This window comes from Geotrypetes seraphini, chromosome 6 (genome assembly GCF_902459505.1).
Source record: "Geotrypetes seraphini chromosome 6, aGeoSer1.1, whole genome shotgun sequence".
Lineage (NCBI taxonomy): Eukaryota > Metazoa > Chordata > Amphibia > Gymnophiona > Dermophiidae > Geotrypetes > Geotrypetes seraphini.
The window spans coordinates 211,394,712-211,409,491 of NC_047089.1; the positions used below are offsets into that span (position 1 = coordinate 211,394,712).

A 14,780-nucleotide genomic window follows, 5' to 3' on the forward strand; every position below is an offset into this window, starting at 1 on the left:
ATACACTCATATACCGGTCAATCTGGCCTCCAGACAATACCTACGCTTCATGATCAATCGTTGTCATTACCAATACAAGGTACTACCCTTCGGTCTTGCCTCCTCTCCGAGAGTATTCACCAAATGTCTGATTGTGGTGGCTGCCTTCCTGCGATCTCACCACCTTCAGGTCTTTCCTTACCTGGACGATTGGTTGATAAAGGCCAATTCATCTCAGACTGTTCTCCTGGCCACCAACCAAACCATCAGGTTTCTTCAACTTCTGGGGTTCGAGATCAATCTACCCAAATCTCATCTCATCCCCACTCAGAGACTTCAATTCATAGGAGCGATCTTGGACACAATCCTCATGAGAGCGTTTCTGCCGTCCAATCGTCTTCAAACGCTTCACTCTCTATGTCAGCAGGTGCTTCCACAGCGTTCCATCACAGCAAAGCAAATGATGATTCTCTTGGGTCACATGGCCTCCACAGTTCATGTCACGCCTCTTGCACGTCTTCACCTGCGCACTCCTCAATGGACACTAGCTACCCAGTGGTCCCAAGCGACGGATCCTTGCTCACGTCACATATCTGTGACATCATCTCTTCGTCAGTCTCTACAATGGTGGTTGGTATCCTCAAATCTGTCCAGAGGTCTTCTGTTCCATCAACCTCCTCATCAACTAGTCATCACCACCGATGCCTCCCCTTATGCATGGGGAGCTCATTTGAACGAGTTCCAAACTCAAGGTCTTTGGACTGCCCAGGAAAAGAAGCGTCACATCAATTTCCTGGAACTCAGAGCGATGTTTTATGCCCTCAAGGCCTTCCAACATCTTCTTTTTCCTCAAGTTGTCCTGTTGTGCACAGACAATCAAGTTGCGATGTACTACATCAACAAACAGGGTGGGACGGGCTCTCGCCTCTTATGCCAGGAAGCCCAAAAGATCTGGACTTGGGCCATAAATCACCATCTATTCCTGAAAGCTATTTACATTCAGGGAGAGGAGAATTCCTTAGCGGACAAGCTCAGCAGAGTTCTCCAACCTCACGAATGGACAATCGATCCGGTAACTCTACAATCCATCTTCGCTCAATGGGGCACCCCTCAGATAGACCTCTTTGCAGCTCCGCACAATCATCAGCTGCCCCTATTCTGCTCCAGACTCTACTCACCTCACCGTCTGGCAGCGGATGCTTTTCTCCTCGATTGGTCCAATCTGTTCCTGTACGCTTTCCCTCCTCTGCCTCTCATGTTGAGAACCTTATTCAAGCTCAAGAGGGATCAAGCAACCATGATTCTGATTGCTCCGAGGTGGCCCAGGCAACATTGGTTCTCCCTTCTACTTCAACTCAGTTCCAGGGAACCTTTTCTTCTGCCTCTGTATCCTTCTCTGCTTACTCAGCATCAGGAAACTCTCCTACACCCCAACCTACAGTCTCTGCACCTGACAGCTTGGTATCTCTCGGGCTGACTTCTCATGATACACTCTTGTCTCAGCCTGTTCGTTCAATTCTGGATGCCTCCAGGAAACCGGCCACTCTTCAATGTTACCATCAGAAGTGGACACGGTTTTCTTCATGGTGTTTTCTCCATCATTATGATCCCACTTCCCTTGCAGTGGAGACATTGTTGGATTATCTCCTTTCTTTGTCAGACTCTGGCCTCAAGTCCACTTCAATCAGAGTCCATCTTAGTGCTATAGCAGCTTTTCATGAGCCAATCCATGGAAAACTCCTCTCAGCTCATCCCTTAGTGTCCAGGTTCATGCGGGGTCTTTTTAATGTGAAACCACCTCTTAAAGCCCCTCCTGTTATCTGGGATCTTAATGTAGTTCTTTCCGCTTTAATGAAGCCTCCATTTGAACCCTTGGCTACTGCTTCTTTCAAGTTTCTCACTTGGAAGGTGCTTTTTCTTATTGCTCTTACCTCTGCCAGGAGGGTCAGTGAGCTCCATGCACTAGTGTCAGATCCACCTTTTACAGTCTTTCATCATGACAAGGTGGTTCTGCGTACTCATCCAAAGTTTCTCCCGAAGGTTGTTTCTGAATTCCATCTCAACCAATCCATTGTTCTGCCTGTCTTTTTTCCAAAACCTCATTCTCATTCTGGTGAACAGGCTTTACATACTTTGGACTGTAAGAGGGCTCTGGCTTACTATTTAGACCGTACTAAGCCTCACAGATCATTCCCTCAACTCTTTCTGTCCTTTGATCCAAATAAATTGGGACGTCCTGTTTCTAAACGTACGTTGTCTAATTGGCTGGCAGCGTGCATTTCATTCTGTTATGCTCAGACCGGACTGACACTGGAAGGTTCTGTCACAGCCCATAAAGTCCGAGCTATGGCAGCATCTGTAGCTTTCCTCCGATCCACGCCTATGGAGGAAATCTGCAAAGCTGCCACTTGGTCCTCAGTTCATACTTTTACATCTCATTATTGTCTGGACACATTTTCCAGACGGGATGGACACTTCGGCCAATCTGTTTTGCAAAATTTGTTTTCCTAATGGCCAACCTTCCCTCCATCCCTCTTTTATTAGCTTGGAGGTCACCCATCAGTCAAGAATAGCTGCCTGCTTGTCCTGGGATAAAGCACAGTTACTTACCGTAACAGGTGTTATCCAGGGACAGCAGGCAGATATTCTTGCGTCCCTCCCTCCTCCCCGGGTTGGCTTCTTAGCTGGCTTATCATAACTGGGGACCGCGCGCCTCTGTCGGGCGGGAAGGCACTCGCGCGTGCGCGGTGCGGCCTGCCAGAACTTTCTAAGTTCTTAGAGTGCAATCACTCTAAAATTGTCCGTACCGGGGCTCCGTCGGTGCCGTCACCCATCAGTCAAGAATATCTGCCTGCTGTCCCTGGATAACACCTGTTACGGTAAGTAACTGTGCTAACCGGCCAGGTGCCCGTCAATGGTTGGTATATTAAAACTTAATAAACTTAAATTGACTGGGGACTTCCCTGCTGTGATCACCTGATGGCAAGCCATAAACTATTTAGATTTTTGAGACACAGTTCTCTAACAGGCGCTGTTAGGTGATTGACATACGATCGGTGGCTGCTTCGAAGGCGGTTGCTGACTTCGGCAGCAGTTCAAGAATCCAGTTCATGCATCAATGCTTAGAAAAGTGGCATTATGGGCTGGATTCAATAAATGGTGCTCAAAAATTTGGTGCCAAAAAAATGGCCACTGAACAGTATTCTGTTATGAGATCAATGTTCTTAATAGTGTATAGTGCTGAGATCTGTGCTCAACTTTGGGCACAAGGAGTTACACCTGAAACCAGATATAAATACCAGTGTGCACACTGGGCATAGATCCCTACTATTCTATAACACTGTGTGCGTTTTAAGGGAACGTCTCTGACTTGCCCATGCCCTGCCCCTTATGCCTCCTTTGCAGATCTGTGGAGATACACTTAGGTGCTAGAGATGGGAATAACTAGTGAGATAATTCAATTTGCTGATGGCACAAAGTTGTTAAATCACAAGAGGATTGTGAAAAATTGCAAGAGGACCTTGTGAGGCTGGAAGACTGGGTGTCAAAATGGCAGATGACGTTTAATGTGAGCAAGTGCAAAGTGATGCATGTGGGAAAGAGGGACCCAAACTATAGCTATGTGATACTGGGTTCTATGTTAAGAGTCTCTGCCCAGGAAAAAGATCTAGGTGTCATTGTTGAGAATACGTTGAAACCCTCAGTTCAATGTGCGGCGGTGGCTAAGAAAGCAGATAAAATGTTAGGAATTATCAGGAAAGGAGTGGAAAACAAAGATGACAATGTTATAATACTCTTATATCGCTCAATGGAATGGCCGCAACTTGAATACAGTGTGCAGTTTTGGTTGCTGTATCTCAAAAAAGATATAGCAGAATTAGAAAAGGTACAGAGAAGGGCGGCAAAAATGATAAAAGGTCTGGAATGACTTTCCTATGATGAGAGGCTAAAGTGGCTAGGGATTTTCATCTTGGAGAGGAGATGGCTCATGGGTGATATGATAGAGGTCTGTAAAATATTGAGTGTAGTGGAGTGGAAAGGATAGATGTGAATTGCATGGTCACTCTTTCAAAAATACTAGGGGTATGTGATGAAGCTACTAAGTAGCAGATTTAAAACAAACCACAGAAAATATTTCTTCATACAATGTATAATTAAATTCTGGAATTCATTGCCGGAGAATGCGGTGAAATTGGTTAGCTTAGTGGGGTTTAAAAAAAGGCTTAGATAATTTCCTAAAAGAGAAGTCTATAGGCCATTATTGAGATGGCTTGGGAAAATCCACTGCTTATTCTTGGATAAGCAGCATAAAATCTGTTTTACTACTTGGGATCTAGCTAGGTACTTGGGACCTGGGTTGGCCACTGAAATTAAGATACTGGGCTTGATTGACCTTTCGTCTGTTCTAGTATGGCAATTTTTATGTTTTTAAGTGTGTTTATGCAAAGATCTGCTGTTTCTGCCAGTTTCGGTGCCTTGCAGCGTCTAATGTTCAGCGTCATATATAGAATTCCTTTGTATGTGTGTGCCACCTACGTGCTATTCTGCAACTATCCCCTTAGTGCATATTAGCAAACAGCTGTACAGAAGGCATAACGAGGGGGAGAAAAATAGCAGATTGCTCCGAGTGCCTTCTTGGTGGGGGTGCTGGCATCTCTTCTCCTCTCTTCCCACCCACTTCTTCAAATTGTCGCCAGCAGAGAGCAGCATCTCCTCGATGTGCTGTTCACACTGGCCTCAGATCCTCCTATGACATCAGATGAAAAGTTGAGGCCAGCATGAGTAGTAGGTAGAAGATGCTGATGGTGAAGATTTGAAGAGGTACATAGGGCAGGGCTTGCAGCAGGCTTGGAAGGGAAGAATACCAAATGTACCTATCTTGTCATGGTAGCAATTCATACTATAGAACCCTAGAGAATTCTATGACTACCCTTGATTAGAGAATGACACGGTGACAAAATTTATCACCGTTCCCGTCCCCGTGGATAACCGCGGGAAATAATCCCATGTCATTTTCTAGTGTCTATTTCGACCTCGGTCCTTCTACACCAGCATTCTTCAAAGCAAAGCTTGCAGGTCAGTGGTTGTGGCCATTCATACTCTGGTTCTTATGTGAGCCAAGGATAATGAAGCCATTGTGACATCACTGATGTGATTGGCTCTTAGGCACTGGTGGAATGAGGCATTATGACATCACAATATCTGCTCTGGATACCAGAGACTGTCATTCTGTAGTGTCTGTTTCAACCTCAGTCCTTCTACACCAGCATTCTTCAAAGCAAAGCTTGTGGGTCAGTGGTTGTGGCCATTCATACTCTGATTCTTCCCTCTCTCCTTAAAGAATGACATGAAGATGGTTTCCCGCGGTTATCCGCGGGGACGGTGATGAATTTGTCACTGTGTCATTCTCTACCCCAGATCTATGATGGGGTATACTTATGAACCAAAAGGTTGACTTCTTCTTTTGGGTAAAGGAGGGAGCAGGCATTATCATTTGCTTAGTATTTTATGAATATCTATGAGCATACTGAAAGAAGAAGTGGAAGATCCCATAGGTATTGGAACAGGAGGCTACGTGGGCCATGCCCCCCCCCCCCCAAATTGACAGTAGGAATGTCAAGGCATGTCCTGGTATTATTGTGGGATCAAGCCTGCCCTCCCAGACTTACATTAAAACTCCTGTTGGCTAATGGCCTCTTTGTGGGCAGGAAAGATCCCCAGTCTTTCCTGCTTGCTGCTGTTGCTAGATTCACCAGTAATACCACTTCAAGTGGCTGCCTAGCCTTCTTGCGGCAGCCTCATGAGGCTTCGTTTTTCCTACCCACTCTGGAAACTGGAGATCTTCTATGCCTCTCTCAAGATTTGCTGAATTCTGTTATAATGATAAATTACAAAAAACTTTAAAAAATCTGATTTCTGGTAATATTTATTAAATTAATAAAGGACATTTAATGCACATATTAGGGAAAGCATTTTATCTTATGACTGAAATGAAGTAGCACTTTAAAGAAGAGAAAAACAAGCCTATCACAGAAAATATTTCACCATGTCCTGTATTATTACAGATGTAAATCAGAGTACTGTATAAACCTGATAATATTAACAAAATATTAACAAAATGTATAAACCTGATAATATTAACAAAATATTAACAAAATGTAATGAAAGTGGAAGTTTCCCTGTATGCCTCGCAGTGTTTAAAATATACCCAAACAGTTTTATCTTAATTCTCCCTTAATGATAGGCAAGATAAAAGATGCCACAAACAAATCACTCTTTGATAGAATCCTGGCATTCAGGGATGTGTAATAGTAAACCTCCTTTATTTTTTTTGACAAGATAAACATACAGGAGCAACCCTGTTACATAAGATCACTTTCTAAACCCTGTCTAATGCATAAGAATAGGTGCTTCTTCAGGAGACAATGAACTTTCCAGCTCTGATCTTTTGATGGAGCTTTGGCAATCAAAGGGAGGGGGAAATCCTCAGAGCTATATAGGGAGGTCTGCCTCAGAGAGAAAGAGGGAGAAAGGGACAAAAAGATAGGGATAGGGAAAGCGCAATACATCTCTTGACGTAAGAAACATCTAACTTTGCAGTAAACAGAAGCAGAACCTTCACAGCTTCAACAAAAAGCCACCAGAAATGGGACTGCAGAGGTCCACGGCAGCTCTGAAGCTCCTCTCCTTGTGCCTCCTCCTCTGGATACAGGAAGGTACTTGTAAGCCAACTCATTTGGTACAAGTCGGGAAAGAGTCCCCACCATCCAGCCAAAGGCTGAAGACTGTAGCTACTGTGTATGGGATCAAACATTCCCACCAGGCTCTCAGATACCCTCTCTATATGATGCAGCTGTACAAATCCTTCACTATGGGCAACCATGCAGGCTTACCGCTGCTGGAGCATCCAGAGCTGCAGGAGGCTGACAACGTCCTCAGCCTCTTTGCTAAAAGTAAGAACTCACCATTCTCTTCACAGTAGATCCCTAATGATTGTACAGAAAGGAACTGTAAGTTTGATATTAATCTGTTCAACTATTTTTATTTTATTGATAATCGGCTGAAGATATAACTGCCTTTTTTTAAAGGATGCTATATTTAATACATTTTGGGATAAAATATCTTGAAGGTTCTAGAGAGATGGGGAAGGGCCATATGGAGATAACCTGCTCTGCTAAAATGATTCTTTTCCATATAATTGAGGATCATAAAATATGTATGGAGGAAGTGTTGCACTATGAAGATTTGTTTGATTATTTATAATCTGCCTTTATCAAAGCGAAGTACAGTATAACACACACACTAAAAGTGACTTAACTAGCACGGGCATGAAGAAGTATTGCTTTCATTCTAATTTTTATTGTTTTTATTTTTTATGGGGTTGCTGTAGGACGTTTAGTTATCTTAAAAATACCAGTTTGCACTTCTCCTGACTTTTCCTTTTTTTTTCTGTTGCAATTTTAGAATGTAATGGTACACTTTAAAATGTAGTTTCATGCTGTGCATTTTGGGGAATGGAAGTTGTCTGCTGAGTCTTGTTTGTGTTCCAGTGATAGATGATGTCTTATGAGACGGTTCCCTGTGGGAAGCAGGGCGCTGCAACACTTATTTCTTCATTAGTTTTGTGGATTGGAGTTCAGAGGTCTGTAGAGCAAAAGCCTACATAGAGATTCAATCCACATCTGCAATGTTTTGACATCTGGCAAGAACAGGAGGGTGGGGGGTGGTGAGGGGTACTTTTGGATAGCAGATATCATGTAGAAGAAAAGGCAATAGTTAACTTATTTTAAATAAGGGCTTGAAGCTCTCATAGGTTGAGAAGGCAATGGCAAAAGTTAGAAGGATTCTTGGGTGAATAGGGAAAGGAATGGCCAGTAGGAAAGAAGTTATTGATGCCCCTATATATGACTCTGGTGAGACCGTATTTAGAATATTGTGAACATTTCTGGAGACCGCCTTCAAAAAGATATACAGGATGGAGTCAGTCTAGAGCAGGGCTGCCCTAGTCCGGTTCTCAAGATCTACTGGCAGGCCAGATTTTTAGAATATCCACAATGAATATGCATGAGAGAGGTTTGCATACCAAGAAGGCAGTTCAGGAAAATCTTTCTCATATATATTCATTGTGGATATCCTGAAAACCTGGCCTGCCAGTAGATCTCGAGGACTGGACTTGGGCAGCCCTGGTCTAGAGGAAGGCTACTAAAATGGTCAGTGGTTTATATCATAAGGCATAAAGAGGTTGTATGATGTAGAACACTAAATATAGCATATGATGCATATAATTATCCAAAAAGACCTCAAAGAATCCCAGGAGTCCAATCAATAAGACACCAGTTTTGGGGTTTGGAGTACTATCACTGGTCAAAACCTCCATTTTGGTTAATAAATATTTTTATATAGAAAAAAATTGGGGGGGTTTAAATTGATTTATAATTTTTTGACTGAATATTTATCAATCAATAACATTTCAATACATTTTCTCCCATCATTGATAAAGAGATAGAGAGCTGGCAACCAAGTGAAATTAATCCATAAGCAAGGCTGGATATAAAGTGCTGTAAAAAGCAAAATCAAAAGAGCACTTATCTTTAGAACCCAACGGAAGCCAGAGCTATTTCACACTATCAATAATAATAATTTATTTTTTTATATACCGCTATACCGAAAGGTTCAAAGCGGTTTACAACAAGAAAAGTTAATACATACAGTGTGAATTGAAATAACATGAGATAAAATAAGCAGAAGAAATTGAACTAGATCGCTTAAAACATGAGATTTTTTTGTAACAACACGGAACGTATTAAGGCGTCAACCTATCAAACAGATGGGTCTTTAAAACAATTTTCTAAAATCAAAATAAGAAGTAGGCTCTAACATGGTTTTTCCAACCCATGTATTCAATTTAGCGGCTTCTTCAGGGGAAGTGCTGATAAATGGTAAATACCAATGCTGAAGAAGCCTGATAGTGTGAAACAGTTCTGGCCTCTGTTGGGTTCTAAAGATAAGTGCTCTTTTGATTTTGCTTTTTGCAGCACTTTATATCCAGCCTTACTTATGGATTAATTTCACTTGGTTGCCAGATTCACTATTTGCGGGAGGATGCCCGAGAGGAGAAAGCTGAACCTGAAAGCAACTCTATGGGGTTGATGGAAGAATGGAAAGAAACGCAGCAAGAGAAGGACTCCACTCCAGTGCCTCATAACACAAGAGATAGAGTCATGCTAGTTATCCTCTCAAAGGACAAACCTTCAGACCCGTCTTCTGGAGGGCCTAGCTTGATCAAAGTGGCCCAGAGGTCCAAGTATGTCCTTTTGGACATTCCAGACATCATGGGAAATCGCAGGCATAGAAGGAACAGACAAGAAAGGCATTATATTAAAGTAGGGAACACCCCCTCCAGGCTGACAGAGGATGGCAAGCCGCTATGCAGAAAGGTTGACATGTTGGTGGACTTTGAACATATAGGCTGAGGCAGCTGGAATGTCTACCCCAAGAGGTATAATGCCTACAGATGTGAGGGGATCTGTCCAGCTCCAGTGGATGAGTCTTTCAACCCAACCAATCATGCATATATGCAGGTAAGATGTCCTTCAAGGGCCAAAGATTTTTATTCAGAATTCAGTTGGTTAATAGAGTGTACATCAAAAACACACAATGCCTGCCTTAATAAATTATGGCACCTAATGGCTTTTGCACCTCTCCTTGCTTTTGTCTGGGGTTTTAAAAAACTTAAAATCCCTCCCTTACAAGTGCTCTCCCAGTATTTTATAAGGGGGAATTTTATCCCAAATAGTAAGTGCTGAGGCTTGATAGAGTAAAGTTGAACTGAGTTTTCTTCAGTCATTTGGACAGGACAGCTACGTAGCTGATTCGGATATATTCATAGCCAAGTTAAGCCACTCCTTGTTCAACAAGAAAAGCAGCACTACACTCCCGTGCATTCACATGGGGTAAACCAGAATAGCTCCCCTACTGGGATGGAGTTGTATGACCACAATAATTGTAGCGGTCACTGGAATCCTTAAACTGAATTGCTGCTCTCCATTTCCACGATAAGATACGTTGTAATATAATGGCACTTTCTCATGGTTGAAACATAAATAAAGGTTTTATTCTGTTCCTACTCTTGGATTGCACTGACCAGCTAATACACCAGTGTCTTCCTAAATGAAAGCTTCTGGAGTGATCTGTGAAGTAAAAAAAGGGAGGAGGATAGTGTAAGGTAAAAACTGACAAGAGTTACTCAGTATTTATTCATTCAATTTTCTATACTGTTCTCCCAAGAGAGCTCAGAACAGTTTACTTGAATTTATTCGGGTACTCAAGCATTTTATCCCTGTCTGTCCCAGTGAGCTCACAATCTATCTAATGTACCTGTGGCAATGGGGGGATTAAGTGACTTGCCCAGGGTTACAAGGAGCAGCGTGGGTTTGAACCCACAATCCCAGGGTGCCAAGGCTGTAGCTTTAACCACTGCGCCACACACTCCAACAGTAAACATAGAAACATAGAAATAGACGGCAGATAAGGGCCCACGGCCCATCTAGTCTGCCCACCTTAATGTCCCTCCCCTACCTTTGCCCTGTGAATAGATCCTATGTGCCGATCCCATTTGGCCTTAAAATCAGGCACGCTGCTGGCCTCAATCACCTGTAGTGGAAGACTATTCCAGCGATCAACCACTCTTTCAGTGAAAAAGAATTTCCTGGTGTCACCTCGTAGTTTCCCGCCCCTGATTTTCAACGGATGCCCTCTTGTTGTCGTGGGACCCTTGAAAAAGAAGATATCTTCCTCCGCCTCAATGCGGCCCGTAAGATACTTGAACGTCTCGATCATGTCCCCCCTCTCTCTGCGCTCCTCGAGCGAGTATAGCTGTAATTTGTCAAGCCGTTTTTCGTATGGTAGATCCTTGAGTCCCGAGACCATCCGGGTGGCCATTCTTTGCACCGACTCCAGTCTCAGCACATCCTTGCGATAATGCGGCCTCCAGAATTGCACACAGTATTCCAGGTGGGGCCTCACCATGGATCTATACAATGGCATAATGACTTCCGCCTTACGACTGACGAAACCCCTTCGTATGCAGCCCATGATTTGTCTTGCCTTGGACGAAGCCTGCTCCACTTGATTGGCAGACTTCATGTCCTCACTGACGATTACCCCCAAGTCTCGTTCTGCTACCGTTTTTGCTAGGATCTCGCCATTAAGTAGGGCTAGGCTTTCATTTTAAAGGAAATATCAATGCCTCTCCTTTTTCCTTTCCTTTCTTTTTAAACATTTCTTTATTATTTATTTAGAAAACCTACTACATATATTAAGGGAGTAAATCTATAGGCATCTGTGATAATATCTTGTATATTCAAAGAAAAATTACAGTTCAAATAATATTTATAAATTATTATGTAGTGCTCAGACCCACAACCTAGTAAAGTTCAAATGAAGTGAACCAAACATAGGTTGCACATAAAGACCATCATGGCACATACAATGTGACCCAGTCATATGCTTTTTATGTTATCATTTTGCTATTATCCAACATTATTTGGGTTAGGTTGTTGCCTTTTAAAAAAACTTTTTGAACAGAAATACATTTCTCATTCTCTCTCTCGCCCTCTGTTGCAGAGCTTGGTGAGTTTGTTTGTATCAGTCAGAAAAAATTGTGTGCCCGTGAAGATGAGTTCCCTGTCCATGCTGTACTATGAGAATGATGAGGTAGTCCCCCCTCTCTCCCGCTGCCAAGCAATGCCCCCCACGACACATACACCCCCAGCAGAGATGCCCACTCCCTCCCACGGCAAAGCAATGCCCCCTGACCCTCCCCCAGCAGTGGGAGAGATGTCTACTCCCTCCTGCCACCAAGCAAAGTCCCCCATGGCACCTCCCATGGCAACGGGAGAGATGTTCACTTCCTTCTGCCACCAAGAAAACCCCCCCTACAACACCCTCCTGGCAACGGGAGAGATGCCCGCTCCCTCCCGCTGCCATGCAATGCCCCCATGACACCCTGCAGCAGCGGGAGAGTTTCCCACTACCTCCCGCCACCAAACAACCCTCCCACCACATCCCGTGCCTCCGATGACCCCACACCCTTCCCCCTTACCTTGTTTACGATGGCTGGCTGGAGGGATGTCTACTCCCTCCAGTCAGCAGTCTGGAGGGAGTAGGGGAGGGGCCTAGGGCTACATAAACTCACCCAGGGCCACCCCCACCCCCACCCTTGGGTGAGCTTAAGTGTCTCTACCCATCTCCTTAGACCTTGTAGGCGTCCTGCCTCTGGGATTTTTTTTCTAAAAATATGCATCCCAATTGGCTGCCAGATGGTGATAGGACGCCTACCACCACCTACTATCGGGATGCCCATTTACAGAATCAGACCCTAAGTCTAATAATTTTCCATGTTTTGTTTTATTTGGATTTGTTAATTTGTAATGTAGTGATTGGAATATGTCAGTCTTTCTCTGGTGTTGCACTGTATGAAGAGTCTAGTTTCATGGGGGTTCAGTTTACTATTCTAAACTGGGTGAAGATCTGTGTTCTGCTTGTTTGAAAGAGAAATGGTTTCCTGTTGGCATTGATTGTATGATTGATCTGTTTTAATCTGGTTTGTTTAGTTTTCCAATAGGTTTATTGATGTTCTAGTGGTCACTGCAATGTTTTTGGCACCGTATTTTCCTAGGTAGGTGTTTCTGTGACTTGTGGGAATTATTTATTTATTTAAAAAAATTTCTATTCCACTTATAAGAACATAAGCATTGCCTCTGCTGGGTCAGAACAAGGGTCCATCGTGCCCAGCAGTCCGCTCCCGTGGCGGCCCCCCAGGTCCATGACCTGTAAGTGCTCCTTTACCCAAGACGTTTATTCCCTATTCATTTAATATCCCGTATTGTAGCCCTCTATCTATACCCTGCAATCCCCTTTTCCTTCAGGAAGTCATCCAATCCCTTTTTGAAACCCAATATTGTACTCTGTCCTATCACCTCCCCTGGAAGCGCATTCCAGGTGTCCACCACTCTCTGAGTAAAGAAGAACTTCCTAGCATTCGTTTTGAATCTGTCTCCTTTCAATTTTTCTGAATGTTCTCTTGTTTTTGATGTCCCCGCTAATCTGAAGAATCTGTCTCTCTCCACCTTCTCTATGCCTTTCATGATTTTGTAAGTCTCTATCATGTCCCCTCTAAGTCTCCGCTTTTCCAGGGTAAAGAGCCCCAGCTTCTCCAGCCGTTCAGCATACGAGAGGTTTTCCATGCCCTTTATCATCCTCGTTGCTCTTCTCTGGACCCTCTTGTGTATCGCCATATCCTTCTTAAGGTACGGCGACCAGGTGGATTAATGTAATCACATACACAAATCCCAAGTAAAATAATAGTACATTTCTTAAACTTTCCTATTTCTCATTATTTGGCTCCAATGGTGCTCCTGAAGATATATATGAGGGATGTTTTGCAATATGCTCAAGTGGAATCATTTCCATCTGACAATCTTTATTTCATCCCCAGGAGCACCAAGAGTGTTGCTGATGAAGGGGAAATTGACCAGTTAGGGCTCCTTTTACTAAGCTGCGTTAGGGCATTAATGCACGGAATAGTGCGCAATACAATGCCGCGCGCGCTAGACACTAACGCCAGCATTGAGATGGCGTTAGCTCTAGCTGCGTAGCGCGGGGTTAGCGCACGCTAATTTGCTGCGTGCACTAAAAACGCTGGCACGCCTTAGTAAAAGGAGCCCCTAGTTTCTCCAGATAGTTTAAATATTTCTCAGTTTTTGGAATCGTCTAAAGATATAATAACTAAACGCGCTACTCTGTTGGTAACATTTAAAACAGAACTTGAAAAACAAACTATTCTTAAATTGTAGTTTGATAACAAGCAGGCTCTGTTTTGTGGTCAGCAACTGAGAATTTTTCCTGATGTTTCTAGACAGTTCCTATGTGTTAAACCTCATGTTCTGGCAATAGGAGCTGGCTTCTTCCTTAAATTTCTATGTAAATGTTTGATATCTTATGGAAATGATAAATATACATTTGTGGATCCATCTCAATTAGAGAATTTCCTAAAAGATAAATCTTTACCTGACAAGGTTGCAAAAATTAATACAGTGGTCGATGAAAATAAATGACATCAAACCCCCTCTTCTATTAAACTGCGCTAGCAATTTTTAGCGCAGAGAGCCGCGCTGAATGGCTCGCGCTGCTCCCGATGCTCATAGGAACTCTATGAGCATCAGGAGCAGCGCAGGCCATCCAGCGCGGCTCACCACGCTACAAACTGCTAGCGCAGTTTAATAGAAGAGGCCCTAAGTTTTTGGCCTTTATATGCCTGTTTGTGATACTGTTTTTTTGAATAATTCTTTTAAATATTTTTCTGGATTTTTTTTTTTTTCTTGTTTAGATTAGGCACTAGTAAGCCCCATTGATGTGGACTAGATCAGTGATACAGTTGTATTTCATTTTTACTTTCTTTAGTATTTTTGATGTACCTAATTTCGTTATGTATGTAACAAATATAAATAAATAAAAACTAATAGTACATTTTTACAAATAATCAGACTTAGCGGAAAAATAAAAAATAAACATCCTGTAGTCCAGGGGTAGGCAATTCCGGTCCTCGAGAGCCAGAGCCAGGTCAGGTTTTCAGGATATCCACAATGAATATGTATGAGATGGATTTGCATGCACTGCCTCCTTGAGATGCAAATCTGTCTCATGCATATTTATTGTGGATATCCTGAAAACCTGACCTGGCTCCGACTCTCGAGGACCAGAATTGCCTACCCCTGCTGTATCTAAAGGAATGCTCTAAC

General features: G+C 43.1%; 1 pseudogene; it reads left to right on the forward strand.

Moving 5' to 3' along the window:
• The first annotated feature begins 6,625 nt into the window (after positions 1-6,625).
• On the forward strand, positions 6,626-13,498 carry LOC117362944 (annotated as a pseudogene).
• The last annotated feature ends 1,282 nt before the right edge of the window (positions 13,499-14,780 follow it).